Source organism: Phalangium opilio, unplaced genomic scaffold (assembly GCF_054372755.1).
Source record: "Phalangium opilio isolate 3A_F unplaced genomic scaffold, DU_Popi_V2 ptg000013l_1, whole genome shotgun sequence".
Taxonomy (NCBI): Eukaryota; Metazoa; Arthropoda; class Arachnida; order Opiliones; family Phalangiidae; genus Phalangium; species Phalangium opilio.
Window position 1 is genome coordinate 5,975,916 of NW_028324148.1, and position 24,781 is coordinate 6,000,696.

The window sequence follows — 24,781 nt, forward strand, 5'->3', positions numbered from 1 at the left end:
ATGAGTGTCCAAACCCTTCAAACGACAGTGGAAGGGGGCGTAGCTCAGATGGTAGAGCGCTAGCTTAGCATGCGAGAGGTACCGGGATCGATGCCCGGCGCCTCCAATCGAAGTTTATCATTCGTAAAGCGGCTGAATTAAAATTTATGAGTGTCCAAACCCTTCAAGCGAGAGTGGAAGTGGGCGTAGCTCAGATGGTAGAGCGCTCGCTTAGCATGCGAGAGGTACCGGGATCGATGCCCGGCGCCTCCAATCGAAATTTATCATTCGTAAAGCGGCTGAAATTAAATTTATGAGTGTCCAAACCCTTCAAACGACAGTGGAAGGGGGCGTAGCTCAGATGGTAGAGCGCTCGCTTAGCATGCGAGAGGTACCGGGATCGATGCCCGGCTTCTCCAATCGAAGTTTATCATTCGTAAAGCGGCTGAAATTAAATTTATGAGTGTCCAAACCCTTCAAACTACAGAAGAACGGGCGTAGCTCAGATGGTAGAGCGCTCGCTTAGCATGCGAGAGGTACCGGGATCGATGCCCGGCGCCTCCAATCGAAATTTTTCATTCGTAAAGCGGCTGAATTAAAATTTATGAGTGTCCAAACCCTTCAAACTACAGGGGAGGGGGCGTAGTCCAGATGGTAGAGCGCTCGCTTAGCATGCGAGAGGTACCGGGATCGATGCCCGGCGCCTAAAATCGAAATTTATCATTCGTAAAGCGGCTGAAATTAAATTTATGAGTGTCCAAACCCTTCAAACTGCAGGGGAGGGGGCGTAGTCCAGATGGTAGAGCGCTCGCTTAGCATGCGAGAGGTACCGGGATCGATGCCCGGCGCCTCCAATCGAAATTTATCATTCGTAAAGCGGCTGAATTAAAATTTATGAGTGTCCAAACCCTTCAAGCGAGAGTGGAAGTGGGCGTAGCTCAGATGGTAGAGCGCTCGCTTAGCATGCGAGAGGTACCGGGATCGATGCCCGGCGCCTCCAATCGAAATTTATCATTCGTAAAGCGGCTGAAATTAAATTTATGAGTGTCCAAACCCTTCAAACGACAGTGGAAGGGGGCGTAGCTCAGATGGTAGAGCGCTAGCTTAGCATGCGAGAGGTACCGGGATCGATGCCCGGCGCCTCCAATCGAAATTTATCATTCGTAAAGCGGCTGAATTAAAATTTATGGGTGTCCAAACCCTTCAAACTACAGGGGAGAGGGAGTAGTCCAGATGTTAGAGCGCTCGCTTAGCATGCGAGAGGTACCGGGATCGATGCCCGGCGCCTCCAATCGAAATTTATCATTCGTAAAGCGGCTGAATTAAAATTTATGAGTGTCCAAACCCTTCAAGCGAGAGTGGAAGTGGGCGTAGCTCAGATGGTAGAGCGCTCGCTTAGCATGCGAGAGGTACCGGGATCGATGCCCGGCGCCTCCAATCGAAATTTATCATTCGTAAAGCGGCTGAAATTAAATTTATGAGTGTCCAAACCCTTCAAACGACAGTGGAAGGGGGCGTAGCTCAGATGGTAGAGCGCTAGCTTAGCATGCGAGAGGTACCGGGATCGATGCCCGGCGCCTCCAATCGAAGTTTATCATTCGTAAAGCGGCTGAAATTAAATTTATGAGTGTACAAACCCTTCAAACTGCAGGGGAGGGGGCGTAGCTCAGTTGGTAGAGCGCTCGCTTAGCATGCGAGAGGTCCCGGGATCGATGCCCGGCGCCTCCAATCGAAATTTATCATTCTTAAAACGGCTGAAATTAAATTTATGAGTGTCCAAACCCTTCAAACGACAGTGGAAGGGGGCGTAGCTCAGATGGTAGAGCGCTAGCTTAGCATGCGAGAGGTACCGGGATCGATGCCCGGCGCCTCCAATCGAAGTTTATCATTCGTAAAGCGGCTGAATTAAAATTTATGAGTGTCCAAACCCTTCAAGCGAGAGTGGAAGTGGGCGTAGCTCAGATGGTAGAGCGCTCGCTTAGCATGCGAGAGGTACCGGGATCGATGCCCGGCGCCTCCAATCGAAATTTATCATTCGTAAAGCGGCTGAAATTAAATTTATGAGTGTCCAAACCCTTCAAACGACAGTGGAAGGGGGCGTAGCTCAGATGGTAGAGCGCTAGCTTAGCATGCGAGAGGTACCGGGATCGATGCCCGGCGCCTCCAATCGAAATTTATCATTCGTAAAGCGGCTGAATTAAAATTTATGGGTGTCCAAACCCTTCAAACTACAGGGGAGAGGGAGTAGTCCAGATGATAGAGCGCTCGCTTAGCATGCGAGAGGTACCGGGATCGATGCCCGGCGCCTCCAATCGAAATTTATCATTCGTAAAGCGGCTGAATTAAAATTTATGAGTGTCCAAACCCTTCAAGCGAGAGTGGAAGTGGGCGTAGCTCAGATGGTAGAGCGCTCGCTTAGCATGCGAGAGGTACCGGGATCGATGCCCGGCGCCTCCAATCGAAATTTATCATTCGTAAAGCGGCTGAAATTAAATTTATGAGTGTCCAAACCCTTCAAACGACAGTGGAAGGGGGCGTAGCTCAGATGGTAGAGCGCTAGCTTAGCATGCGAGAGGTACCGGGATCGATGCCCGGCGCCTCCAATCGAAGTTTATCATTCGTAAAGCGGCTGAAATTAAATTTATGAGTGTACAAACCCTTCAAACTGCAGGGGAGGGGGCGTAGCTCAGTTGGTAGAGCGCTCGCTTAGCATGCGAGAGGTCCCGGGATCGATGCCCGGCGCCTCCAATCGAAATTTATCATTCTTAAAACGGCTGAAATTAAATTTATGAGTGTCCAAACCCTTCAAACGACAGTGGAAGGGGGCGTAGCTCAGATGGTAGAGCGCTAGCTTAGCATGCGAGAGGTACCGGGATCGATGCCCGGCGCCTCCAATCGAAGTTTATCATTCGTAAAGCGGCTGAATTAAAATTTATGAGTGTCCAAACCCTTCAAGCGAGAGTGGAAGTGGGCGTAGCTCAGATGGTAGAGCGCTCGCTTAGCATGCGAGAGGTACCGGGATCGATGCCCGGCGCCTCCAATCGAAATTTATCATTCGTAAAGCGGCTGAAATTAAATTTATGAGTGTCCAAACCCTTCAAACGACAGTGGAAGGGGGCGTAGCTCAGATGGTAGAGCGCTCGCTTAGCATGCGAGAGGTACCGGGATCGATGCCCGGCTTCTCCAATCGAAGTTTATCATTCGTAAAGCGGCTGAAATTAAATTTATGAGTGTCCAAACCCTTCAAACTACAGAAGAACGGGCGTAGCTCAGATGGTAGAGCGCTCGCTTAGCATGCGAGAGGTACCGGGATCGATGCCCGGCGCCTCCAATCGAAATTTTTCATTCGTAAAGCGGCTGAATTAAAATTTATGAGTGTCCAAACCCTTCAAACTACAGGGGAGGGGGCGTAGTCCAGATGGTAGAGCGCTCGCTTAGCATGCGAGAGGTACCGGGATCGATGCCCGGCGCCTAAAATCGAAATTTATCATTCGTAAAGCGGCTGAAATTAAATTTATGAGTGTCCAAACCCTTCAAACTGCAGGGGAGGGGGCGTAGTCCAGATGGTAGAGCGCTCGCTTAGCATGCGAGAGGTACCGGGATCGATGCCCGGCGCCTCCAATCGAAATTTATCATTCGTAAAGCGGCTGAATTAAAATTTATGAGTGTCCAAACCCTTCAAGCGAGAGTGGAAGTGGGCGTAGCTCAGATGGTAGAGCGCTCGCTTAGCATGCGAGAGGTACCGGGATCGATGCCCGGCGCCTCCAATCGAAATTTATCATTCGTAAAGCGGCTGAAATTAAATTTATGAGTGTCCAAACCCTTCAAACGACAGTGGAAGGGGGCGTAGCTCAGATGGTAGAGCGCTAGCTTAGCATGCGAGAGGTACCGGGATCGATGCCCGGCGCCTCCAATCGAAATTTATCATTCGTAAAGCGGCTGAATTAAAATTTATGGGTGTCCAAACCCTTCAAACTACAGGGGAGAGGGAGTAGTCCAGATGTTAGAGCGCTCGCTTAGCATGCGAGAGGTACCGGGATCGATGCCCGGCGCCTCCAATCGAAATTTATCATTCGTAAAGCGGCTGAATTAAAATTTATGAGTGTCCAAACCCTTCAAGCGAGAGTGGAAGTGGGCGTAGCTCAGATGGTAGAGCGCTCGCTTAGCATGCGAGAGGTACCGGGATCGATGCCCGGCGCCTCCAATCGAAATTTATCATTCGTAAAGCGGCTGAAATTAAATTTATGAGTGTCCAAACCCTTCAAACGACAGTGGAAGGGGGCGTAGCTCAGATGGTAGAGCGCTAGCTTAGCATGCGAGAGGTACCGGGATCGATGCCCGGCGCCTCCAATCGAAGTTTATCATTCGTAAAGCGGCTGAAATTAAATTTATGAGTGTACAAACCCTTCAAACTGCAGGGGAGGGGGCGTAGCTCAGTTGGTAGAGCGCTCGCTTAGCATGCGAGAGGTCCCGGGATCGATGCCCGGCGCCTCCAATCGAAATTTATCATTCTTAAAACGGCTGAAATTAAATTTATGAGTGTCCAAACCCTTCAAACGACAGTGGAAGGGGGCGTAGCTCAGATGGTAGAGCGCTAGCTTAGCATGCGAGAGGTACCGGGATCGATGCCCGGCGCCTCCAATCGAAGTTTATCATTCGTAAAGCGGCTGAAATTAAATTTATGAGTGTACAAACCCTTCAAACTGCAGGGGAGGGGGCGTAGCTCAGATGGTAGAGCGCTCGCTTAGCATGCGAGAGGTCCCGGGATCGATGCCCGGCGCCTCCAATCGAAATTTATCATTCTTAAAACGGCTGAAATTAAATTTATGAGTGTCCAAACCCTTCAAACTGCAGGGGAGGGGGCGTAGCTCAGATGGTAGAGCGCTCGCTTAGCATGCGAGAGGTACCGGGATCGATGCCCGGCGCCTCCAATCGAAATTTATCATTCGTAACGCGGCTGAAATTAAATTTATGAGTGTCCAAACCCTTCAAACTACAGGGGAGGGGGAGTAGTCCAGATGATAGAGCGCTCGCTTAGCATGCGAGAGGTACCGGGATCGATGCCCGGCGCCTCCAATCGAAATTTATCATTCGTAAAGCGGCTGAATTAAAATTTATGAGTGTCCAAACCCTTCAAGCGAGAGTGGAAGTGGGCGTAGCTCAGATGGTAGAGCGCTCGCTTAGCATGCGAGAGGTACCGGGATCGATGCCCGGCGCCTCCAATCGAAATTTATCATTCGTAAAGCGGCTGAAATTAAATTTATGAGTGTCCAAACCCTTCAAACGACAGTGGAAGGGGGCGTAGCTCAGATGGTAGAGCGCTCGCTTAGCATGCGAGAGGTACCGGGATCGATGCCCGGCTTCTCCAATCGAAGTTTATCATTCGTAAAGCGGCTGAAATTAAATTTATGAGTGTCCAAACCCTTCAAACTGCAGGGGAGGGGCCTAGCTCAGATGGTAGAGCGCTCGCTTAGCAAGCGAGAGGTACCGGGATCGATGCCCGGCGCCTCCAATCGAAATTTATCATTCTTAAAGCGGCTGAAATTAAATTTATGAGTGTCCAAACCCTTCAAACCACAGGGGAGGGGGCGTAGTCCAGATGGTAGAGCGCTCGCTTAGCATGCGAGAGGTACCGGGATCGATGCCCGGCGCCTCCAATCGAAATTTATCATTCGTAAAGCGGCTGAAATTAAATATATGAGTGTCCAAACCCTTCAAACTGCAGGGGAGGGGGCGTAGTCCAGATGGTAGAGCGCTCGCTTAGCATGCGAGAGGTACCGGGATCGATTCCCGGCGCCTCCAATCGAAATTTATCATTCGTAAAGCGGCTGAATTAAAATTTATGGGTGTCCAAACCCTTCAAACTACAGGGGAGGGGGCGTAGTCCAGATGGTAGAGCGCTCGCTTAGCATGCGAGAGGTACCGGGATCGATGCCCGGCGCCTCCAATCGAAATTTATCATTCGTAAAGCGGCTGAATTAAAATTTATGAGTGTCCAAACCCTTCAAGCGAGATTGGAAGTGGGCGTAGCTCAGATGGTAGAGCGCTCGCTTAGCATGCGAGAGGTATCGGGATCGATGCCCGGCGCCTCCAATCGAAATTTATCATTCGAAAAAGCGGCTGAAATTAAATTTATGAGTGTCCAAACCCTTCAAACTGCAGGGGAGGGGGCGTAGCTCAGATGGTAGAGCGCTCGCTTAGCATGCGAGAGGTACCGCGATCGCTGCCCGTTGCCTGCAATCGAAATTTATCATTCGTAAAGCGGCTGAATTAAAATTTATGAGTGTCCAAACCCTTCAAACTACAGAAGAACGGGCGTAGCTCAGATGGTAGAGCGCTCGCTTAGCATGCGAGAGGTACCGGGATCGATGCCCGGCGCCTCCAACCGAAATTTATCATTCGTAAAGCGGCTGAATTAAAATTTATGAGTGTCCAAACCCTTCAAACTACAGGGGAGGGGGCGTAGTCCAGATGGTAGAGCGCTCGCTTAGCATGCGAGAGGTACCGGGATCGATGCCCGGCGCCTCCAATCGAAATTTATCATTCGAAAAGCGGCTGAAATTAAATTTATGAGTGTCCAAACCCTTCAAACTGCAGGGGAGGGGGCGTAGTCCAGATGGTAGAGCGCTCGCTTAGCCTGCGAGAGGTACCGCGATCGATGCCCGGCGCCTCCAATCGAAATTTATCATTCGTAAAGCGGCTGAATTAAAATTTATGAGTGTCCAAACCCTTCAAGCGAAAGTGGAAGTGGGCGTAGCTCAGATGGTAGAGCGCTCGCTTAGCATGCGAGAGGTACCGGGATCGATGCCCGGCGCCTCCAATCGAAATTTATCATTCGTAAAGCGGCTGAAATTAAATTTATGAGTGTCCAAACCCTTCAAACGACAGTGGAAGGGGGCGTAGCTTGATGGTAGAGCGCTCGCTTAGCATGCGAGAGGTACCGGGATCGATGCCCGGCTTCTCCAATCGAAGTTTATCATTCGTAAAGCGGCTGAAATTAAATTTATGAGTGTCCAAACCCTTCAAACTGCAGGGGAGGGGGCGTAGCTCAGATGGTAGAGCGCTCGCTTAGCATGCGAGAGGTACCGGGATCGATGCCCGGCGCCTCCAATCGAAGTTTATCATTCGTAAAGCGGCTGAAATTAAATTTATGAGTGTCCAAACCCTGCAAACTACAGGGGAGGGGGCGTAGCTCAGATGGTAGTGCTCTCGCTTAGCATGCGAGAGGTACCGGGATCGATGCCCGGCGCCTCCAATCGAAATTTATCATTCGTAAAGCGGCTGAAATTAAATTTATGAGTGTCCAAACCCTTCAAACTGCAGGGAAGGGGGCGTAGCTCAGATGGTAGAGCGCTCGCTTAGCATGCGAGAAGTACCGGGATCGCTGCCCGTTGCCTCCAATCGAAATTTATCATTCGTAAAGCGGCTGAATTAAAATTTATGAGTGTCCAAACCCTTCAAACAACAGAAGAACGGGCGTAGCTCAGATGGTAGTGCTCTCGCTTAGCATGCGAGAGGTACCGGGATCGATGCCCGGCGCCTCCAATCGAAATTTATCATTCGTAAAGCGGCTGAATTAAAATTTATGAGTGTCCAAACCCTTCAAACTACAGGGGAGGGGGCGTAGTCCAGATGGTAGAGCGCTCGCTTAGTATGCGAGAGGTACCGGGATCGATGCCCGGCGCCTCCAATCGAAATTTATCATTCGTAAAGCGGCTGAAATTAAATATATGAGTGTCGAAACCCTTCAAACTGCAGGGGAGGGGGCGTAGTCCAGATGGTAGAGCGCTCCCTTAGCATGCGAGAGGTACCGGGATCGATGCCCGGCGCCTCCAATCGAAATTTATCATTCGTAAAGCGGCTGAATTAAAATTTATGGGTGTCCAAACCCTTCAAACTACAGGGGAGGGGGCGTAGTCCAGATGGTAGAGCGCTCGCTTAGCATGCGAGAGGTACCGGGATCGATGCCCGGCGCCTCCAATCGAAATTTATCATTCGTAAAGCGGCTGAATTAAAATTTATGAGTGTCCAAACCCTTCAAGCGAGAGTGGAAGTGGGCGTAGCTCAGATGGTAGAGCGCTCGCTTAGCATGCGAGAGGTACCGGGATCGATGCCCGGCGCCTCCAATCGAAATTTATCATTCGAAAAAGCGGCTGAAATTAAATTTATGAGTGTCCAAACCCTTCAAACGACAGTGGAAGGGGGCGTAGCTCAGATGGTAGAGCGCTAGCTTAGCATGCGAGAGGTACCGGGATCGATGCCCGGCGCCTCCAATCGAAGTTTATCATTCGTAAAGCGGCTGAAATTAAATTTATGAGTGTCCAAACCCTTCAAACTGCAGGGGAGGGGGCGTAGCTCAGATGGTAGAGCGCTCGCTTAGCATGCGAGAGGTACCGGGATCGATGCCCGGCGCCTCCAATCGAAATTTATCATTCGTAAAGCGGCTGAAATTAAATTTATGAGTGTCCAAACCCTTCAAACTGCAGGGAAGGGGGCGTAGCTCAGATGGTAGAGCGCTCGCTTAGCATGCAAGAGGTACCGGGATCGCTGCCCGTTGCCTCCAATCGAAATTTATCATTCGTAAAGCGGCTGAATTAAAATTTATGAGTGTCCAAACCCTTCAAACTACAGAAGAACGGGCGTAGCTCAGATGGTAGAGCGCTCGCTTAGCATGCGAGAGGTACCGAGATCGATGCCCGGCGCCTCCAATCGAAATTTATCATTCGTAAAGCGGCTGAATTAAAATTTATGAGTGTCCAAACCCTTCAAACTACAGGGGAGGGGGCGTAGTCCAGATGGTAGAGCGCTCGCTTAGCATGCGAGAGGTACCGGGATCGATGCCCGGCGCCTAAAATCGAAATTTATCATTCGTAAAGCGGCTGAAATTAAATTTATGAGTGTCCAAACCCTTCAAACTGCAGGGGAGGGGGCGTAGTCCAGATGGTAGAGCGCTCGCTTAGCATGCGAGAGGTACCGGGATCGATGCCCGGCGCCTCCAATCGAAATTTATCATTCGTAAAGCGGCTGAATTAAAATTTATGAGTGTCCAAACCCTTCAAGCGAGAGTGGAAGTGGGCGTAGCTCAGATGGTAGAGCGCTCGCTTAGCATGCGAGAGGTACCGGGATCGATGCCCGGCGCCTCCAATCGAAATTTATCATTCGAAAAAGCGGCTGAAATTAAATTTATGAGTGTCCAAACCCTTCAAACGACAGTGGAAGGGGGCGTAGCTCAGATGGTAGAGCGCTAGCTTAGCATGCGAGAGGTACCGGGATCGATGCCCGGCGCCTCCAATCGAAGTTTATCATTCGTAAAGCGGCTGAAATTAAATTTATGAGTGTCCAAACCCTTCAAACTGCAGGGGAGGGGGCGTAGCTCAGATGGTAGAGCGCTCGCTTAGCATGCGAGAGGTACCGGGATCGATGCCCGGCGCCTCCAATCGAAATTTATCATTCGTAAAGCGGCTGAAATTAAATTTATGAGTGTCCAAACCCTTCAAACTGCAGGGAAGGGGGCGTAGCTCAGATGGTAGAGCGCTCGCTTAGCATGCAAGAGGTACCGGGATCGCTGCCCGTTGCCTCCAATCGAAATTTATCATTCGTAAAGCGGCTGAATTAAAATTTATGAGTGTCCAAACCCTTCAAACTACAGAAGAACGGGCGTAGCTCAGATGGTAGAGCGCTCGCTTAGCATGCGAGAGGTACCGGGATCGATGCCCGGCGCCTCCAATCGAAATTTATCATTCGTAAAGCGGCTGAATTAAAATTTATGAGTGTCCAAACCCTTCAAACTACAGGGGAGGGGGCGTAGTCCAGATGGTAGAGCGCTCGCTTAGCATGCGAGAGGTACCGGGATCGATGCCCGGCGCCTAAAATCGAAATTTATCATTCGTAAAGCGGCTGAAATTAAATTTATGAGTGTCCAAACCCTTCAAACTGCAGGGGAGGGGGCGTAGTCCAGATGGTAGAGCGCTCGCTTAGCATGCGAGAGGTACCGGGATCGATGCCCGGCGCCTCCAATCGAAATTTATCATTCGTAAAGCGGCTGAATTAAAATTTATGAGTGTCCAAACCCTTCAAGCGAGAGTGGAAGTGGGCGTAGCTCAGATGGTAGAGCGCTCGCTTAGCATGCGAGAGGTACCGGGATCGATGCCCGGCGCCTCCAATCGAAATTTATCATTCGTAAAGCGGCTGAAATTAAATTTATGAGTGTCCAAACCCTTCAAACTGCAGGGAAGGGGGCGTAGCTCAGATGGTAGAGCGCTCGCTTAGCATGCAAGAGGTACCGGGATCGCTGCCCGTTGCCTCCAATCGAAATTTATCATTCGTAAAGCGGCTGAATTAAAATTTATGAGTGTCCAAACCCTTCAAACTACAGAAGAACGGGCGTAGCTCAGATGGTAGAGCGCTCGCTTAGCATGCGAGAGGTCCCGGGATCGATGCCCGGCGCCTCCAATCGAAATTTATCATTCTTAAAACGGCTGAAATTAAATTTATGAGTGTCCAAACCCTTCAAACTGCAGGGAAGGGGGCGTAGCTCAGATGGTAGAGCGCTCGCTTAGCATGCGAGAGGTACCGGGATCGATGCCCGGCGCCTCCAATCGAAATTTATCATTCGTAAAGCGGCTGAAATTAAATTTATGAGTGTCCAAACCCTTCAAACTGCAGGGAAGGGGGCGTAGCTCAGATGGTAGAGCGCTCGCTTAGCATGCGAGAGGTACCGGGATCGATGCCCGGCGCCTCCAATCGAAATTTATCATTCGTAAAGCGGCTGAATTAAAATTTATGAGTGTCCAAACCCTTCACACTACAGGGGAGGGGGCGTAGCTCAGATGGTAGTGCTCTCGCTTAGCATGCGAGAGGTACCGGGATCGATGCCCGTTGCCTCCAATCGAAATTTATCATTCGTAAAGCGGCTGAATTAAAATTTATGAGTGTCCAAACCCTTCAAACTACAGGGGAGGGGGCGTAGTCCAGATGGTAGAGCGCTCGCTTAGCATGCGAGAGGTACCGGGATCGATGCCCGGCGCCTCCAATCGAAATTTATCATTCGTAAAGCGGCTGAAATTAAATTTATGAGTGTCCAAACCCTTCAAACTGCAGGGAAGGGGGCGTAGCTCAGATGGTAGAGCGCTCGCTTAGCATGCAAGAGGTACCGGGATCGCTGCCCGTTGCCTCCAATCGAAATTTATCATTCGTAAAGCGGCTGAATTAAAATTTATGAGTGTCCAAACCCTTCAAACTACAGAAGAACGGGCGTAGCTCAGATGGTAGAGCGCTCGCTTAGCATGCGAGAGGTACCGGGATCGATGCCCGGCGCCTCCAATCGAAATTTATCATTCGTAAAGCGGCTGAATTAAAATTTATGAGTGTCCAAACCCTTCAAACTACAGGGGAGGGGGCGTAGTCCAGATGGTAGAGCGCTCGCTTAGCATGCGAGAGGTACCGGGATCGATGCCTGGCGCCTAAAATCGAAATTTATCATTCGTAAAGCGGCTGAAATTAAATTTATGAGTGTCCAAACCCTTCAAACTGCAGGGGAGGGGGCGTAGTCCAGATGGTAGAGCGCTCGCTTAGCATGCGAGAGGTACCGGGATCGATGCCCGGCGCCTCCAATCGAAATTTATCATTCGTAAAGCGGCTGAATTAAAATTTATGAGTGTCCAAACCCTTCAAGCGAGAGTGGAAGTGGGCGTAGCTCAGATGGTAGAGCGCTCGCTTAGCATGCGAGAGGTACCGGGATCGATGCCCGGCGCCTCCAATCGAAATTTATCATTCGTAAAGCGGCTGAAATTAAATTTATGAGTGTCCAAACCCTTCAAACTGCAGGGAAGGGGGCGTAGCTCAGATGGTAGAGCGCTCGCTTAGCATGCAAGAGGTACCGGGATCGCTGCCCGTTGCCTCCAATCGAAATTTATCATTCGTAAAGCGGCTGAATTAAAATTTATGAGTGTCCAAACCCTTCAAACTACAGAAGAACGGGCGTAGCTCAGATGGTAGAGCGCTCGCTTAGCATGCGAGAGGTCCCGGGATCGATGCCCGGCGCCTCCAATCGAAATTTATCATTCTTAAAACGGCTGAAATTAAATTTATGAGTGTCCAAACCCTTCAAACTGCAGGGAAGGGGGCGTAGCTCAGATGGTAGAGCGCTCGCTTAGCATGCGAGAGGTACCGGGATCGATGCCCGGCGCCTCCAATCGAAATTTATCATTCGTAAAGCGGCTGAAATTAAATTTATGAGTGTCCAAACCCTTCAAACTGCAGGGAAGGGGGCGTAGCTCAGATGGTAGAGCGCGCGCTTAGCATGCGAGAGGTACCGGGATCGATGCCCGGCGCCTCCAATCGAAATTTATCATTCGTAAAGCGGCTGAATTAAAATTTATGAGTGTCCAAACCCTTCACACTACAGGGGAGGGGGCGTAGCTCAGATGGTAGTGCTCTCGCTTAGCATGCGAGAGGTACCGGGATCGATGCCCGTTGCCTCCAATCGAAATTTATCATTCGTAAAGCGGCTGAATTAAAATTTATGAGTGTCCAAACCCTTCAAACTACAGGGGAGGGGGCGTAGTCCAGATGGTAGAGCGCTCGCTTAGCATGCGAGAGGTACCGGGATCGATGCCCGGCGCCTCCAATCGAAATTTATCATTCGTAAAGCGGCTGAAATTAAATTTATGAGTGTCCAAACCCTTCAACCTGCAGGGGAGGGGGTGTAGGCCAGATGGTAGAGCGCTCGCTTAGCATGCGAGAGGTACCGGGATCGATGCCCGGCGCCTCCAATCGAAATTTATCATTCGTAAAGCGGCTGAATTAAAATTTATGAGTGTCCAAACCCTTCAAACTACAGGGGAGGGGGCGTAGTCCAGATGGTAGAGCGCTCGCTTAGCATGCGAGAGGTACCGGGATCGATGCCCGGCGCCTAAAATCGAAATTTATCATTCGTAAAGCGGCTGAAATTAAATTTATGAGTGTCCAAACCCTTCAAACTGCAGGGGAGGGGGCGTAGTCCAGATGGTAGAGCGCTCGCTTAGCATGCGAGAGGTACCGGGATCGATGCCCGGCGCCTCCAATCGAAATTTATCATTCGTAAAGCGGCTGAATTAAAATTTATGAGTGTCCAAACCCTTCAAGCGAGAGTGGAAGTGGGCGTAGCTCAGATGGTAGAGCGCTCGCTTAGCATGCGAGAGGTACCGGGATCGATGCCCGGCGCCTCCAATCGAAATTTTTCATTCGTAAAGCGGCTGAAATTAAATTTATGAGTGTCCAAACCCTTCAAACTGCAGGGAAGGGGGCGTAGCTCAGATGGTAGAGCGCTCGCTTAGCATGCAAGAGGTACCGGGATCGCTGCCCGTTGCCTCCAATCGAAATTTATCATTCGTAAAGCGGCTGAATTAAAATTTATGAGTGTCCAAACCCTTCAAACTACAGAAGAACGGGCGTAGCTCAGATGGTAGAGCGCTCGCTTAGCATGCGAGAGGTCCCGGGATCGATGCCCGGCGCCTCCAATCGAAATTTATCATTCTTAAAACGGCTGAAATTAAATTTATGAGTGTCCAAACCCTTCAAACTGCAGGGAAGGGGGCGTAGCTCAGATGGTAGAGCGCTCGCTTAGCATGCGAGAGGTACCGGGATCGATGCCCGGCGCCTCCAATCGAAATTTATCATTCGTAAAGCGGCTGAAATTAAATTTATGAGTGTCCAAACCCTTCAAACTGCAGGGAAGGGGGCGTAGCTCAGATGGTAGAGCGCTCGCTTAGCATGCGAGAGGTACCGGGATCGATGCCCGGCGCCTCCAATCGAAATTTATCATTCGTAAAGCGGCTGAATTAAAATTTATGAGTGTCCAAACCCTTCACACTACAGGGGAGGGGGCGTAGCTCAGATGGTAGTGCTCTCGCTTAGCATGCGAGAGGTACCGGGATCGATGCCCGTTGCCTCCAATCGAAATTTATCATTCGTAAAGCGGCTGAATTAAAATTTATGAGTGTCCAAACCCTTCAAACTACAGGGGAGGGGGCGTAGTCCAGATGGTAGAGCGCTCGCTTAGCATGCGAGAGGTACCGGGATCGATGCCCGGCGCCTCCAATCGAAATTTATCATTCGTAAAGCGGCTGAAATTAAATTTATGAGTGTCCAAACCCTTCAAACTGCAGGGAAGGGGGCGTAGCTCAGATGGTAGAGCGCTCGCTTAGCATGCAAGAGGTACCGGGATCGCTGCCCGTTGCCTCCAATCGAAATTTATCATTCGTAAAGCGGCTGAATTAAAATTTATGAGTGTCCAAACCCTTCAAACTACAGAAGAACGGGCGTAGCTCAGATGGTAGAGCGCTCGCTTAGCATGCGAGAGGTACCGGGATCGATGCCCGGCGCCTCCAATCGAAATTTATCATTCGTAAAGCGGCTGAATTAAAATTTATGAGTGTCCAAACCCTTCAAACTACAGGGGAGGGGGCGTAGTCCAGATGGTAGAGCGCTCGCTTAGCATGCGAGAGGTACCGGGATCGATGCCCGGCGCCTAAAATCGAAATTTATCATTCGTAAAGCGGCTGAAATTAAATTTATGAGTGTCCAAACCCTTCAAACTGCAGGGGAGGGGGCGTAGTCCAGATGGTAGAGCGCTCGCTTAGCATGCGAGAGGTACCGGGATCGATGCCCGGCGCCTCCAATCGAAATTTATCATTCGTAAAGCGGCTGAATTAAAATTTATGAGTGTCCAAACCCTTCAAGCGAGAGTGGAAGTGGGCGTAGCTCAGATGGTAGAGCGCTCGCTTAGCATGCGAGAGGTACCGGGATCGATGCCCGGCGCCTCCAATCGAAATTTATCATTCGTAAAGCGGCTGAAATTAAATTTATGAGTGTCCAAACCCTTCAAACTGCAGGGAAGGGGGCGTAGCTCAGATGGTAGAGCGCTCGCTTAGCATGCAAGAGGTACCGGGATCGCTGCCCGTTGCCTCCAATCGAAATTTATCATTCGTAAAGCGGCTGAATTAAAATTTATGAGTGTCCAAACCCTTCAAACTACAGAAGAACGGGCGTAGCTCAGATGGTAGAGCGCTCGCTTAGCATGCGAGAGGTCCCGGGATCGATGCCCGGCGCCTCCAATCGAAATTTATCATTCTTAAAACGGCTGAAATTAAATTTATGAGTGTCCAAACCCTTCAAACTGCAGGGAAGGGGGCGTAGCTCAGATGGTAGAGCGCTCGCTTAGCATGCGAGAGGTACCGGGATCGATGCCCGGCGCCTCCAATCGAAATTTATCATTCGTAAAGCGGCTGAAATTAAATTTATGAGTGTCCAAACCCTTCAAACTGCAGGGAAGGGGGCGTAGCTCAGATGGTAGAGCGCTCGCTTAGCATGCGAGAGGTACCGGGATCGATGCCCGGCGCCTCCAATCGAAATTTATCATTCGTAAAGCGGCTGAATTAAAATTTATGAGTGTCCAAACCCTTCACACTACAGGGGAGGGGGCGTAGCTCAGATGGTAGTGCTCTCGCTTAGCATGCGAGAGGTACCGGGATCGATGCCCGTTGCCTCCAATCGAAATTTATCATTCGTAAAGCGGCTGAATTAAAATTTATGAGTGTCCAAACCCTTCAAACTACAGGGGAGGGGGCGTAGTCCAGATGGTAGAGCGCTCGCTTAGCATGCGAGAGGTACCGGGATCGATGCCCGGCGCCTCCAATCGAAATTTATCATTCGTAAAGCGGCTGAAATTAAATTTATGAGTGTCCAAACCCTTCAACCTGCAGGGGAGGGGGTGTAGGCCAGATGGTAGAGCGCTCGCTTAGCATGCGAGAGGTACCGGGATCGATGCCCGGCGCCTCCAATCGAAATTTATCATTCGTAGGGCGGCTGAATTAAAATTTATGGGTGTCCAAACCCTTCAAACTACAGGGGAGGGGGAGTAGTCCAGATGATAGAGCGCTCGCTTAGCATGCGAGAGGTACCGGGATCGATGCCCGGCGCCTCCAATCGAAATTTATCATTCGTACAGCGGCTGAATTAAAATTTATGAGTGTCCAAACCCTTCAAGCGAGAGTGGAAGTGGGCGTAGCTCAGATGGTAGAGCGCTCGCTTAGCATGCGAGAGGTACCGGGATCGATGCCCGGCGCCTCCAATCGAAATTTATCATTCGTAAAGCGGCTGAAATTAAATTTATGAGTGTCCAAACCCTTCAAACGACAGTGGAAGGGGGCGTAGCTCAGATGGTAGAGCGCTAGCTTAGCATGCGAGAGGTACCGGGATCGATGCCCGGCGCCTCCAATCGAAGTTTATCATTCGTAAAGCGGCTGAAATTAAATTTATGAGTGTACAAACCCTTCAAACTGCAGGGGAGGGGGCGTAGCTCAGTTGGTAGAGCGCTCGCTTAGCATGCGAGAGGTCCCGGGATCGATGCCCGGCGCCTCCAATCGAAATTTATCATTCTTAAAACGGCTGAAATTAAATTTATGAGTGTCCAAACCCTTCAAACGACAGTGGAAGGGGGCGTAGCTCAGATGGTAGAGCGCTGGCTTAGCATGCGAGAGGTACCGGGATCGATGCCCGGCGCCTCCAATCGAAGTTTATATTTCGTAAAGCGGCTGAAATTAAATTTATGAGTGTACAAACCCTTCAAACTGCAGGGGAGGGGGCGTAGCTCAGATGGTAGAGCGCTCGCCTTGCATGCGAGAGGTCCCGGGATCGATGCCCGGCGCCTCCAATCGAAATTTATCATTCGTAAAGCGGCTGAAATTAAATTTATGAGTGTCCAAACCCTTCAAACGACAGTGGAAGGGGGCGTAGCTTGATGGTAGAGCGCTCGCTTAGCATGCGAGAGGTACCGGGATCGATGCCCGGCTTCTCCAATCGAAGTTTATCATTCGTAAAGCGGCTGAAATTAAATTTATGAGTGTCCAAACCCTTCAAACTGCAGGGGAGGGGGCGTAGCTCAGATGGTAGAGCGCTCGCTTAGCATGCGAGAGGTACCGGGATCGATGCCCGGCACCTCAAATCGAAATTTATCATTCGTAAAGCGGCTGAAATTAAATTTATGAGTTTCCAAACCCTTCAAACGAGAGAGGAAGGGGGCGTAGCTCAGATGGTAGAGCGCTCGCTTAGCATGCGAGAGGTACCGGGATCGATGCCCGGCGCCTCCAATCGAAGTTTATCATTCGTAAAGCGGCTGAATTAAAATTTATGGGTGTCCAAACCCTTCAAACTACAGGGGAGGGGGAGTAGTCCAGATGATAGAGCGCTCGCTTAGCATGCGAGAGGTACCGGGATCGATGCCCGGCGCCTCCAATCGAAATTTATCATTCGTACAGCGGCTGAATTTAAATTTATGAGTGTCCAAACCCTTCAAGCGAGAGTGGAAGTGGGCGTAGCTCAGATGGTAGAGCGCTCGCTTAGCATGCGAGAGGTACCGGGATCGATGCCCGGCGCCTCCAATCGAAATTTATCATTCGTAAAGCGGCTGAAATTAAATTTATGAGTGTCCAAACCCTTCAAACGACAGTGGAAGGGGGCGTAGCTCAGATGGTAGAGCGCTAGCTTAGCATGCGAGAGGTACCGGGATCGATGCCCGGCGCCTCCAATCGAAGTTTATCATTCGTAAAGCGGCTGAAATTAAATTTATGAGTGTACAAACCCTTCAAACTGCAGGGGAGGGGGCGTAGCTCAGTTGGTAGAGCGCTCGCTTAGCATGCGAGAGGTCCCGGGATCGATGCCCGGCGCCTCCAATCGAAATTTATCATTCTTAAAACGGCTGAAATTAAATTTATGAGTGTCCAAACCCTTCAAACGACAGTGGAAGGGGGCGTAGCTCAGATGGTAGAGCGCTGGCTTAGCATGCGAGAGGTACCGGGATCGATGCCCGGCGCCTCCAATCGAAGTTTATCATTCGTAAAGCGGCTGAAATTAAATTTATGAGTGTACAAACCCTTCAAACTGCAGGGGAGGGGGCGCAGCTCAGATGGTAGAGCGCTCGCTTAGCATGCGAGAGGTCCCGGGATCGATGCCCGGCGCCTCCAATCGAAATTTATCATTCGTAAAGCGGCTGAAATTAAATTTATGAGTGTCCAAACCCTTCAAACGACAGTGGAAGGGGGCGTAGCTTGATGGTAGAGCGCTCGCTTAGCATGCGAGAGGTACCGGGATCGATGCCCGGCTTCTCCAATCGAAGTTTATCATTCGTAAAGCGGCTGAAATTAAATTTATGAGTGTCCAAACCCTTCAAACTGCAGGGGAGGGGGCGTAGCTCAGATGGTAGAGCGCTCGCTTAGCATGCGAGAGGTACCGGGATCGATGCCCGGCACCTCAAATCGAAATTTATCATTCGTAAAGCGGCTGAAATTAAATTTATGAGTTTCCAAACCCTTCAAACGAGAGAGGAAGGGGGCGTAGCTCAGATGGTAGAGCGCTCGCTTAGCATGCGAGAGGTACCGGGATCGAGGCCCGGCGCCTCCAATCGAAGTTTATCATTCGTAAAGCGGCTGAAATTAAATTTATGAGTGTCCAAACCCTTCAAACTACAGGGGAGGGGGCGTAGCTCAGATGGTAGTGCTCTCGCTTAGCATGCGAGAGGTACCGGGATCGATGCCCGGCGTCTCCAATCGAAATTTATCATTCGTAAAGCGGCTGAAATTAAATTTATGAGTGTCCAAACCCTTCAAACTGCAGGGAAGGGGGCGTAGCTCAGATGGTAGAGCGCTCGCTTAGCATGCGAGAAGTACCGGGATCGCTGCCCGTTGCCTCCAATCGAAATTTATCATTCGTAAAGCGGCTGAATTAAAATTTATGAGTGTCCAAACCCTTCAAACTACAGAAGAACGGGCGTAGCTCAGATGGTAGTGCTCTCGCTTAGCATGCGAGAGGTACCGGGATCGATGCCCGGCGCCTCCAATCGAAATTTATCATTCGTAAAGCGGCTGAATTAAAATTTATGAGTGTCCAAACCCTTCAAACTACAGGGGAGTGGGCGTAGTCCAGATGGTAGAGCGCTCGCTTAGCATGCGAGAGGTACCGGGATCGATGCCCGGCGCCTCCAATCGAAATTTATCATTCGTAAAGCGGCTGAAATTAAATATATGAGTGTCCAAACCCTTCAAACTGCAGGGGAGGGGGCGTAGTCCAGATGGTAGAGCGCTCCCTTAGCATGCGAGAGGTACCGGGATCGATGCCCGGCGCCTCCAATCGAAATTTATCATTCGTAAAGCGGCTGAATTAAAATTTATGGGTGTCCAAACCCTTCAAACTACAGGGGAGGGGGCGTAGTCCAGATGGTAGAGCGCTCGCTTAGCATGCGAGAGGTACCGGGATCGATGTCCGGCGCCTCCAATCGAAATTTATCATTCGTAAAGCGGCTGAATTAAAATTTATGAGTGTCCAAACCCTTCAAGCGAGAGTGGAAGTGGGCGTAGCTCAGATGGTAGAGCGCTCGCTTAGCATGCGAGAGGTACCGGGATCAATGCCCGGCGCCTCCAATCGAAATTTATCATTTGAAAAAGCGGCTGAAATTAAATTTATGAGTGTCCAAACCCTTCAAACGACAGTGGAAGGGGGCGTAGCTCAGATGGTAGAGCGCTAGCTTAGCATGCGAGAGGTACCGGGATCGATGCCCGGCGCCTCCAATCGAAGTTTATCATTCGTAAAGCGGCTGAAATTAAATTTATGAGTGTCCAAACCCTTCAAACTGCAGGGGAGGGGGCGTAGCTCAGATGGTAGAGCGCTCGCTTAGCATGCGAGAGGTACCGGGATCGATGCCCGGCGCCTCCAATCGAAATTTATCATTCGTAAAGCGGCTGAAATTAAATTTATGAGTGTCCAAACCCTTCAAACTGCAGGGAAGGGGGCGTAGCTCAGATGGTAGAGCGCTCGCTTAGCATGCAAGAGGTACCGGGATCGCTGCCCGTTGCCTCCAATCGAAATTTATCATTCGTAAAGCGGCTGAATTAAAATTTATGAGTGTCCAAACCCTTCAAACTACAGAAGAACGGGCGTAGCTCAGATGGTAGAGCGCTCGCTTAGCATGCGAGAGGTACCGGGATCGATGCCCGGCGCCTCCAATCGAAATTTATCATTCGTAAAGCGGCTGAATTAAAATTTATGAGTGTCCAAACCCTTCAAACTACAGGGGAGGGGGCGTAGTCCAGATGGTAGAGCGCTCGCTTAGCATGCGAGAGGTACCGGGATCGATGCCCGGCGCCTAAAATCGAAATTTATCATTCGTAAAGCGGCTGAAATTAAATTTATGAGTGTCCAAACCCTTCAAAATGCAGGGGAGGGGGCGTAGTCCAGATGGTTGAGCGCTCGCTTAGCATGCGAGAGGTACCGGGATCGATGCCCGGCGCCTCCAATCGAAATTTATCATTCGTAAAGCGGCTGAATTAAAATTTATGAGTGTCCAAACCCTTCAAGCGAGAGTGGAAGTGGGCGTAGCTCAGATGGTAGAGCGCTCGCTTAGCATGCCAGAGGTACCGGGATCGATGCCCGGCGCCTCCAATCGAAATTTATCATTCGTAAAGCGGCTGAAATTAAATTTATGAGTGTCCAAACCCTTCAAACGACAGTGGAAGGGGGCGTAGCTCAGATGGTAGAGCGCTAGCTTAGCATGCGAGAGGTACCGGGATCGATGCCCGGCGCCTCCAATCGAAGTTTATCATTCGTAAAGCGGCTGAAATTAAATTTATGAGTGTACAAACCCTTCAAACTGCAGGGGAGGGGGCGTAGCTCAGATGGTAGAGCGCTCGCTTAGCATGCGAGAGGTCCCGGGATCGATGCCCGGCGCCTCCAATCGAAATTTATCATTCTTAAAACGGCTGAAATTAAATTTATGAGTGTCCAAACCCCTCAAACTGCAGGGAAGGGGGCGTAGCTCAGATGGTAGAGCGCTCGCTTAGCATGCGAGAGCGCTCGCTTAGCATGCGAGAGGTACCGGGATCGATGCCCGGCGCCTCCAATCGAAATTTATCATTCGTAAAGCGGCTGAAATTAAATTTATGAGTGTCCAAACCCTTCAAACTGCCGGGAAGGGGGCGTAGCTCAGATGGTAGAGCGCTCGCTTAGCATGCGAGAGGTACCGGGATCGATGCCCGGCGCCTCCAATCGAAATTTATCATTCGTAAAGCGGCTGAAATTAAATTTATGAGTGTCCAAACCCTTCAAACTGCAGGGGAGGGGGTGTAGGCCAGATGGTAGAGCGCTCGCTTAGCATGCGAGAGGTGCCGGGATCGATGCCCGGCGCCTACAATCGAAATTTATCATTCGTAAAGCGGCTGAATTAAAATTTAGGAGTGTCCAAACCCTTCAAGCGAGAGTGGAAGTGGGCGTAGCTCAGATGGTAGAGCGCTCGCTTAGCATGCGAGAGGTACCGGGATCGATGCCCGGCGCCTCCAATCGAAGTTTATCATTCGTAAAGCGGCTGAAATTAAATTTATGAGTGTACAAACCCTTCAAACTGCAGGGGAGGGGGCGTAGCTCAGTTGGTAGAGCGCTCGCTTAGCATGCGAGAGGTCCCGGGATCGATGCCCGGCGCCTCCAATCGAAATTTATCATTCTTAAAACGGCTGAAATTAAATTTATGAGTGTCCAAACCCTTCAAACGACAGTGGAAGGGGGCGTAGCTCAGATGGTAGAGCGCTAGCTTAGCATGCGAGAGGTACCGGGATCGATTCCCGGCGCCTCCAATCGAAGTTTATCATTCGTAAAGCGGCTGAAATTAAATTTATGAGTGTACAAACCCTTCAAACTGCAGGGGAGGGGGCGTAGCTCAGATGGTAGAGCGCTCGCTTAGCATGCGAGAGGTCCCGGGATCGATGCCCGGCGCCTCCAATCGAAATTTATCATTCTTAAAACGGCTGAAATTAAATTTATGAGTGTCCAAACCCTTCAAACTGCAGGGAAGGGGGCGTAGCTCAGATGGTAGAGCGCTCGCTTAGCATGCGAGAGGTACCGGGATCGATGCCTGGCGCCTCCAATCGAAATTTATCATTCGTAAAGCGGCTGAATTAAAATTTATGAGTGTCCAAACCCTTCACACTACAGGGGAGGGGGCGTAGCTCAGATGGTAGTGCTCTCGCTTAGCATGCGAGAGGTACCGGGATCGATGCCCGTTGCCTCCAATCGAAATTTATCATTCGTAAAGCGGCTGAATTAAAATTTATGAGTGTCCAAATCCTTCAAACTACAGGGGAGGGGGCGTAGTCCAGATGGTAGAGCGCTCGCTTAGCATGCGAGAGGTACCGGGATCGATGCCCGGCGCCTCCAATCGAAATTTATCATTCGTAAAGCGGCTGAAATTAAATTTATGAGTGTCCAAACCCTTCAAACTGCAGGGGAGGGGGTGTAGGCCAGATGGTAGAGCGCTCGCTTAGCATGCGAGAGGTACCGGGATCGATGCCCGGCGCCTCCAATCGAAATTTATCATTCGTAAAGCGGCTGAATTAAAATTTATGGGTGTCCAAACCCTTCAAACTACAGGGGAGGGGGAGTAGTCCAGATGATAGAGCGCTCGCTTAGCATGCGAGAGGTACCGGGATCGATGCCCGGCGCCTCCAATCGAAATTTATCATTCGTAAAGCGGCTGAATTAAAATTTATGAGTGTCCAAACCCTTCAAGCGAGAGTGGAAGTGGGCGTAGCTCAGATGGTAGAGCGCTCACTTAGCATGCGAGAGGTACCGGGATCGATGCCCGGCGCCTCCAATCGAAATTTATCATTCTTAAAACGGCTGAAATTAAATTTATGAGTGTCCAAACCCTTCAAACTGCAGGGGAGGGGGCGTAGCTCAGATGGTAGAGCGCTCGCTTAGCATGCGAGAGGTACCGGGATCGATGCCCGGCGCCTCCAATCGAAATTTATCATTCGTAACGCGGCTGAAATTAAATTTATGAGTGTCCAAACCCTTCAAACTGCAGGGAAGGGGGCGTAGCTCAGATGGTAGAGCGCTCGCTTAGCATGCGAGAGGTACCGGGATCGATGCCCGGCGCCTCCAATCGAAATTTATCATTCGTAAAGCGGCTGAATTAAAATTTATGGGTGTCCAAACCCTTCAAACTACAGGGGAGGGGGAGTAGTCCAGATGATAGAGCGCTCGCTTAGCATGCGAGAGGTACCGGGATCGATGCCCGGCGCCTCCAATCGAAATTTATCATTCGTAAAGCGGCTGAATTAAAATTTATGAGTGTCCAAACCCTTCAAGCGAGAGTGGAAGTGGGCGTAGCTCAGATGGTAGAGCGCTCACTTAGCATGCGAGAGGTACCGGGATCGATGCCCGGCGCCTCCAATCGAAATTTATCATTCTTAAAACGGCTGAAATTAAATTTATGAGTGTCCAAACCCTTCAAACTGCAGGGGAGGGGGCGTAGCTCAGATGGTAGAGCGCTCGCTTAGCATGCGAGAGGTACCGGGATCGATGCCCGGCGCCTCCAATCGAAATTTATCATTCGTAACGCGGCTGAAATTAAATTTATGAGTGTCCAAACCCTTCAAACTGCAGGGAAGGGGGCGTAGCTCAGATGGTAGAGCGCTCGCTTAGCATGCGAGAGGTACCGGGATCGATGCCCGGCGCCTAAAAGCGAGATTTATCATTCGTCTAGCGGCTGAATTAAAATTTATGAGTGTCCAAACCCTTCAAACTACAGGGGAGGGGGCGTAGCTCAGATGGTAGTGCTCTCGCTTAGCATGCGAGAGGTACCGGGATTGATTTCCGGCGCCTCCAATCAAAATTTATCATTCGTAAAGCGGCTGAAATTAAATTTATGAGTGTCCAAACCGTTCAAACTGCAGGGAAGGGGGCGTAGCTCAGATGGTAGAGCGCTTGCTTAGCATGCGAGAGGTACCGGGATCGATGCCCGTTGCCTCCAATCGAAATTTATCATTCGTAAAGCGGCTGAATTAAAATTTATGAGTGTCCAAATCCTTCAAACTACAGGGGAGGGGGCGTAGTCCAGATGGTAGAGCGCTCGCTTAGCATGCGAGAGGTACCGGGATCGATGCCCGGCGCCTCCAATCGAAATTTATCATTCGTAAAGCGGCTGAAATTAAATTTATGAGTGTCCAAACCCTTCAAACTGCAGGGGAGGGGGTGTAGGCCAGATGGTAGAGCGCTCGCTTAGCATGCGAGAGGTACCGGGATCGATGCCCGGCGCCTCCAATCGAAATTTATCATTCGTAAAGCGGCTGAATTAAAATTTATGGGTGTCCAAACCCTTCAAACTACAGGGGAGGGGGAGTAGTCCAGATGATAGAGCGCTCGCTTAGCATGCGAGAGGTACCGGGATCGATGCCCGGCGCCTCCAATCGAAATTTATCATTCGTAAAGCGGCTGAATTAAAATTTATGAGTGTCCAAACCCTTCAAGCGAGAGTGGAAGTGGGCGTAGCTCAGATGGTAGAGCGCTCACTTAGCATGCGAGAGGTACCGGGATCGATGCCCGGCGCCTCCAATCGAAATTTATCATTCTTAAAACGGCTGAAATTAAATTTATGAGTGTCCAAACCCTTCAAACTGCAGGGGAGGGGGCGTAGCTCAGATGGTAGAGCGCTCGCTTAGCATGCGAGAGGTACCGGGATCGATGCCCGGCGCCTAAAAGCGAGATTTATCATTCGTAAAGCGGCTGAATTAAAATTTATGAGTGTCCAAACCCTTCAAACTACAGGGGAGGGGGCGTAGCTCAGATGGTAGTGCTCTCGCTTAGCATGCGAGAGGTACCGGGATTGATTTCCGGCGCCTCCAATCAAAATTTATCATTCGTAAAGCGGCTGAAATTAAATTTATGAGTGTCCAAACCGTTCAAACTGCAGGGAAGGGGGCGTAGCTCAGATGGTAGAGCG

At 50.5% G+C, this 24,781-nt stretch overlaps 1 protein-coding gene and 57 non-coding genes across 58 annotated transcripts in view; all 58 read left to right on the forward strand.

Moving 5' to 3' along the window:
• LOC149707953 (sorting nexin-25-like) overlaps positions 1 to 24,781 on the forward strand; it is a 365,564-nt gene that overhangs the window by 66,087 nt on the left and 274,696 nt on the right. The window lies entirely within an intron of this gene.
• TRNAA-AGC (transfer RNA alanine (anticodon AGC)) lies at positions 180 to 252 on the forward strand. The gene has a single exon. It is a non-coding gene; the product is annotated as a tRNA-Ala (tRNA).
• On the forward strand, positions 326 to 398 carry TRNAA-AGC (transfer RNA alanine (anticodon AGC)). The gene has a single exon. It is a non-coding gene; the product is annotated as a tRNA-Ala (tRNA).
• On the forward strand, positions 907 to 979 carry TRNAA-AGC (transfer RNA alanine (anticodon AGC)). The gene has a single exon. It is a non-coding gene; the product is annotated as a tRNA-Ala (tRNA).
• Positions 1,344 to 1,416, forward strand: TRNAA-AGC (transfer RNA alanine (anticodon AGC)). The gene has a single exon. It is a non-coding gene; the product is annotated as a tRNA-Ala (tRNA).
• TRNAA-AGC (transfer RNA alanine (anticodon AGC)) lies at positions 1,635 to 1,707 on the forward strand. Its single transcript has one exon. It is a non-coding gene; the product is annotated as a tRNA-Ala (tRNA).
• Positions 1,927 to 1,999, forward strand: TRNAA-AGC (transfer RNA alanine (anticodon AGC)). Its single transcript has one exon. It is a non-coding gene; the product is annotated as a tRNA-Ala (tRNA).
• On the forward strand, positions 2,364 to 2,436 carry TRNAA-AGC (transfer RNA alanine (anticodon AGC)). The gene has a single exon. It is a non-coding gene; the product is annotated as a tRNA-Ala (tRNA).
• On the forward strand, positions 2,655 to 2,727 carry TRNAA-AGC (transfer RNA alanine (anticodon AGC)). The gene has a single exon. It is a non-coding gene; the product is annotated as a tRNA-Ala (tRNA).
• On the forward strand, positions 2,947 to 3,019 carry TRNAA-AGC (transfer RNA alanine (anticodon AGC)). The gene has a single exon. It is a non-coding gene; the product is annotated as a tRNA-Ala (tRNA).
• On the forward strand, positions 3,093 to 3,165 carry TRNAA-AGC (transfer RNA alanine (anticodon AGC)). The gene has a single exon. It is a non-coding gene; the product is annotated as a tRNA-Ala (tRNA).
• On the forward strand, positions 3,674 to 3,746 carry TRNAA-AGC (transfer RNA alanine (anticodon AGC)). The gene has a single exon. It is a non-coding gene; the product is annotated as a tRNA-Ala (tRNA).
• Positions 4,111 to 4,183, forward strand: TRNAA-AGC (transfer RNA alanine (anticodon AGC)). The gene has a single exon. It is a non-coding gene; the product is annotated as a tRNA-Ala (tRNA).
• Positions 4,402 to 4,474, forward strand: TRNAA-AGC (transfer RNA alanine (anticodon AGC)). Its single transcript has one exon. It is a non-coding gene; the product is annotated as a tRNA-Ala (tRNA).
• TRNAA-AGC (transfer RNA alanine (anticodon AGC)) lies at positions 4,693 to 4,765 on the forward strand. Its single transcript has one exon. It is a non-coding gene; the product is annotated as a tRNA-Ala (tRNA).
• TRNAA-AGC (transfer RNA alanine (anticodon AGC)) lies at positions 4,838 to 4,910 on the forward strand. Its single transcript has one exon. It is a non-coding gene; the product is annotated as a tRNA-Ala (tRNA).
• On the forward strand, positions 5,129 to 5,201 carry TRNAA-AGC (transfer RNA alanine (anticodon AGC)). Its single transcript has one exon. It is a non-coding gene; the product is annotated as a tRNA-Ala (tRNA).
• TRNAA-AGC (transfer RNA alanine (anticodon AGC)) lies at positions 5,275 to 5,347 on the forward strand. The gene has a single exon. It is a non-coding gene; the product is annotated as a tRNA-Ala (tRNA).
• On the forward strand, positions 5,709 to 5,781 carry TRNAA-AGC (transfer RNA alanine (anticodon AGC)). Its single transcript has one exon. It is a non-coding gene; the product is annotated as a tRNA-Ala (tRNA).
• TRNAA-AGC (transfer RNA alanine (anticodon AGC)) lies at positions 6,727 to 6,799 on the forward strand. Its single transcript has one exon. It is a non-coding gene; the product is annotated as a tRNA-Ala (tRNA).
• Positions 7,017 to 7,089, forward strand: TRNAA-AGC (transfer RNA alanine (anticodon AGC)). Its single transcript has one exon. It is a non-coding gene; the product is annotated as a tRNA-Ala (tRNA).
• TRNAA-AGC (transfer RNA alanine (anticodon AGC)) lies at positions 8,033 to 8,105 on the forward strand. Its single transcript has one exon. It is a non-coding gene; the product is annotated as a tRNA-Ala (tRNA).
• On the forward strand, positions 8,325 to 8,397 carry TRNAA-AGC (transfer RNA alanine (anticodon AGC)). Its single transcript has one exon. It is a non-coding gene; the product is annotated as a tRNA-Ala (tRNA).
• TRNAA-AGC (transfer RNA alanine (anticodon AGC)) lies at positions 9,051 to 9,123 on the forward strand. The gene has a single exon. It is a non-coding gene; the product is annotated as a tRNA-Ala (tRNA).
• On the forward strand, positions 9,343 to 9,415 carry TRNAA-AGC (transfer RNA alanine (anticodon AGC)). The gene has a single exon. It is a non-coding gene; the product is annotated as a tRNA-Ala (tRNA).
• TRNAA-AGC (transfer RNA alanine (anticodon AGC)) lies at positions 10,069 to 10,141 on the forward strand. Its single transcript has one exon. It is a non-coding gene; the product is annotated as a tRNA-Ala (tRNA).
• Positions 10,504 to 10,576, forward strand: TRNAA-AGC (transfer RNA alanine (anticodon AGC)). Its single transcript has one exon. It is a non-coding gene; the product is annotated as a tRNA-Ala (tRNA).
• TRNAA-AGC (transfer RNA alanine (anticodon AGC)) lies at positions 10,649 to 10,721 on the forward strand. The gene has a single exon. It is a non-coding gene; the product is annotated as a tRNA-Ala (tRNA).
• On the forward strand, positions 11,665 to 11,737 carry TRNAA-AGC (transfer RNA alanine (anticodon AGC)). Its single transcript has one exon. It is a non-coding gene; the product is annotated as a tRNA-Ala (tRNA).
• On the forward strand, positions 12,100 to 12,172 carry TRNAA-AGC (transfer RNA alanine (anticodon AGC)). Its single transcript has one exon. It is a non-coding gene; the product is annotated as a tRNA-Ala (tRNA).
• Positions 13,116 to 13,188, forward strand: TRNAA-AGC (transfer RNA alanine (anticodon AGC)). The gene has a single exon. It is a non-coding gene; the product is annotated as a tRNA-Ala (tRNA).
• Positions 13,551 to 13,623, forward strand: TRNAA-AGC (transfer RNA alanine (anticodon AGC)). The gene has a single exon. It is a non-coding gene; the product is annotated as a tRNA-Ala (tRNA).
• Positions 13,696 to 13,768, forward strand: TRNAA-AGC (transfer RNA alanine (anticodon AGC)). Its single transcript has one exon. It is a non-coding gene; the product is annotated as a tRNA-Ala (tRNA).
• On the forward strand, positions 14,712 to 14,784 carry TRNAA-AGC (transfer RNA alanine (anticodon AGC)). Its single transcript has one exon. It is a non-coding gene; the product is annotated as a tRNA-Ala (tRNA).
• On the forward strand, positions 15,147 to 15,219 carry TRNAA-AGC (transfer RNA alanine (anticodon AGC)). Its single transcript has one exon. It is a non-coding gene; the product is annotated as a tRNA-Ala (tRNA).
• On the forward strand, positions 15,292 to 15,364 carry TRNAA-AGC (transfer RNA alanine (anticodon AGC)). The gene has a single exon. It is a non-coding gene; the product is annotated as a tRNA-Ala (tRNA).
• Positions 16,018 to 16,090, forward strand: TRNAA-AGC (transfer RNA alanine (anticodon AGC)). Its single transcript has one exon. It is a non-coding gene; the product is annotated as a tRNA-Ala (tRNA).
• On the forward strand, positions 16,309 to 16,381 carry TRNAA-AGC (transfer RNA alanine (anticodon AGC)). Its single transcript has one exon. It is a non-coding gene; the product is annotated as a tRNA-Ala (tRNA).
• TRNAA-AGC (transfer RNA alanine (anticodon AGC)) lies at positions 16,455 to 16,527 on the forward strand. Its single transcript has one exon. It is a non-coding gene; the product is annotated as a tRNA-Ala (tRNA).
• On the forward strand, positions 16,600 to 16,672 carry TRNAA-UGC (transfer RNA alanine (anticodon UGC)). Its single transcript has one exon. It is a non-coding gene; the product is annotated as a tRNA-Ala (tRNA).
• On the forward strand, positions 17,036 to 17,108 carry TRNAA-AGC (transfer RNA alanine (anticodon AGC)). The gene has a single exon. It is a non-coding gene; the product is annotated as a tRNA-Ala (tRNA).
• TRNAA-AGC (transfer RNA alanine (anticodon AGC)) lies at positions 17,327 to 17,399 on the forward strand. The gene has a single exon. It is a non-coding gene; the product is annotated as a tRNA-Ala (tRNA).
• TRNAA-AGC (transfer RNA alanine (anticodon AGC)) lies at positions 17,618 to 17,690 on the forward strand. The gene has a single exon. It is a non-coding gene; the product is annotated as a tRNA-Ala (tRNA).
• TRNAA-AGC (transfer RNA alanine (anticodon AGC)) lies at positions 17,764 to 17,836 on the forward strand. Its single transcript has one exon. It is a non-coding gene; the product is annotated as a tRNA-Ala (tRNA).
• Positions 17,909 to 17,981, forward strand: TRNAA-AGC (transfer RNA alanine (anticodon AGC)). The gene has a single exon. It is a non-coding gene; the product is annotated as a tRNA-Ala (tRNA).
• Positions 18,345 to 18,417, forward strand: TRNAA-AGC (transfer RNA alanine (anticodon AGC)). Its single transcript has one exon. It is a non-coding gene; the product is annotated as a tRNA-Ala (tRNA).
• On the forward strand, positions 19,653 to 19,725 carry TRNAA-AGC (transfer RNA alanine (anticodon AGC)). Its single transcript has one exon. It is a non-coding gene; the product is annotated as a tRNA-Ala (tRNA).
• On the forward strand, positions 20,670 to 20,742 carry TRNAA-AGC (transfer RNA alanine (anticodon AGC)). Its single transcript has one exon. It is a non-coding gene; the product is annotated as a tRNA-Ala (tRNA).
• TRNAA-AGC (transfer RNA alanine (anticodon AGC)) lies at positions 20,815 to 20,908 on the forward strand. Its single transcript has 2 exons — positions 20,815 to 20,851; positions 20,873 to 20,908. It is a non-coding gene; the product is annotated as a tRNA-Ala (tRNA).
• On the forward strand, positions 20,981 to 21,053 carry TRNAA-AGC (transfer RNA alanine (anticodon AGC)). Its single transcript has one exon. It is a non-coding gene; the product is annotated as a tRNA-Ala (tRNA).
• On the forward strand, positions 21,272 to 21,344 carry TRNAA-AGC (transfer RNA alanine (anticodon AGC)). Its single transcript has one exon. It is a non-coding gene; the product is annotated as a tRNA-Ala (tRNA).
• TRNAA-AGC (transfer RNA alanine (anticodon AGC)) lies at positions 21,417 to 21,489 on the forward strand. The gene has a single exon. It is a non-coding gene; the product is annotated as a tRNA-Ala (tRNA).
• On the forward strand, positions 21,563 to 21,635 carry TRNAA-AGC (transfer RNA alanine (anticodon AGC)). Its single transcript has one exon. It is a non-coding gene; the product is annotated as a tRNA-Ala (tRNA).
• On the forward strand, positions 21,708 to 21,780 carry TRNAA-AGC (transfer RNA alanine (anticodon AGC)). Its single transcript has one exon. It is a non-coding gene; the product is annotated as a tRNA-Ala (tRNA).
• On the forward strand, positions 21,853 to 21,925 carry TRNAA-AGC (transfer RNA alanine (anticodon AGC)). The gene has a single exon. It is a non-coding gene; the product is annotated as a tRNA-Ala (tRNA).
• TRNAA-AGC (transfer RNA alanine (anticodon AGC)) lies at positions 22,724 to 22,796 on the forward strand. Its single transcript has one exon. It is a non-coding gene; the product is annotated as a tRNA-Ala (tRNA).
• Positions 22,869 to 22,941, forward strand: TRNAA-AGC (transfer RNA alanine (anticodon AGC)). Its single transcript has one exon. It is a non-coding gene; the product is annotated as a tRNA-Ala (tRNA).
• TRNAA-AGC (transfer RNA alanine (anticodon AGC)) lies at positions 23,305 to 23,377 on the forward strand. The gene has a single exon. It is a non-coding gene; the product is annotated as a tRNA-Ala (tRNA).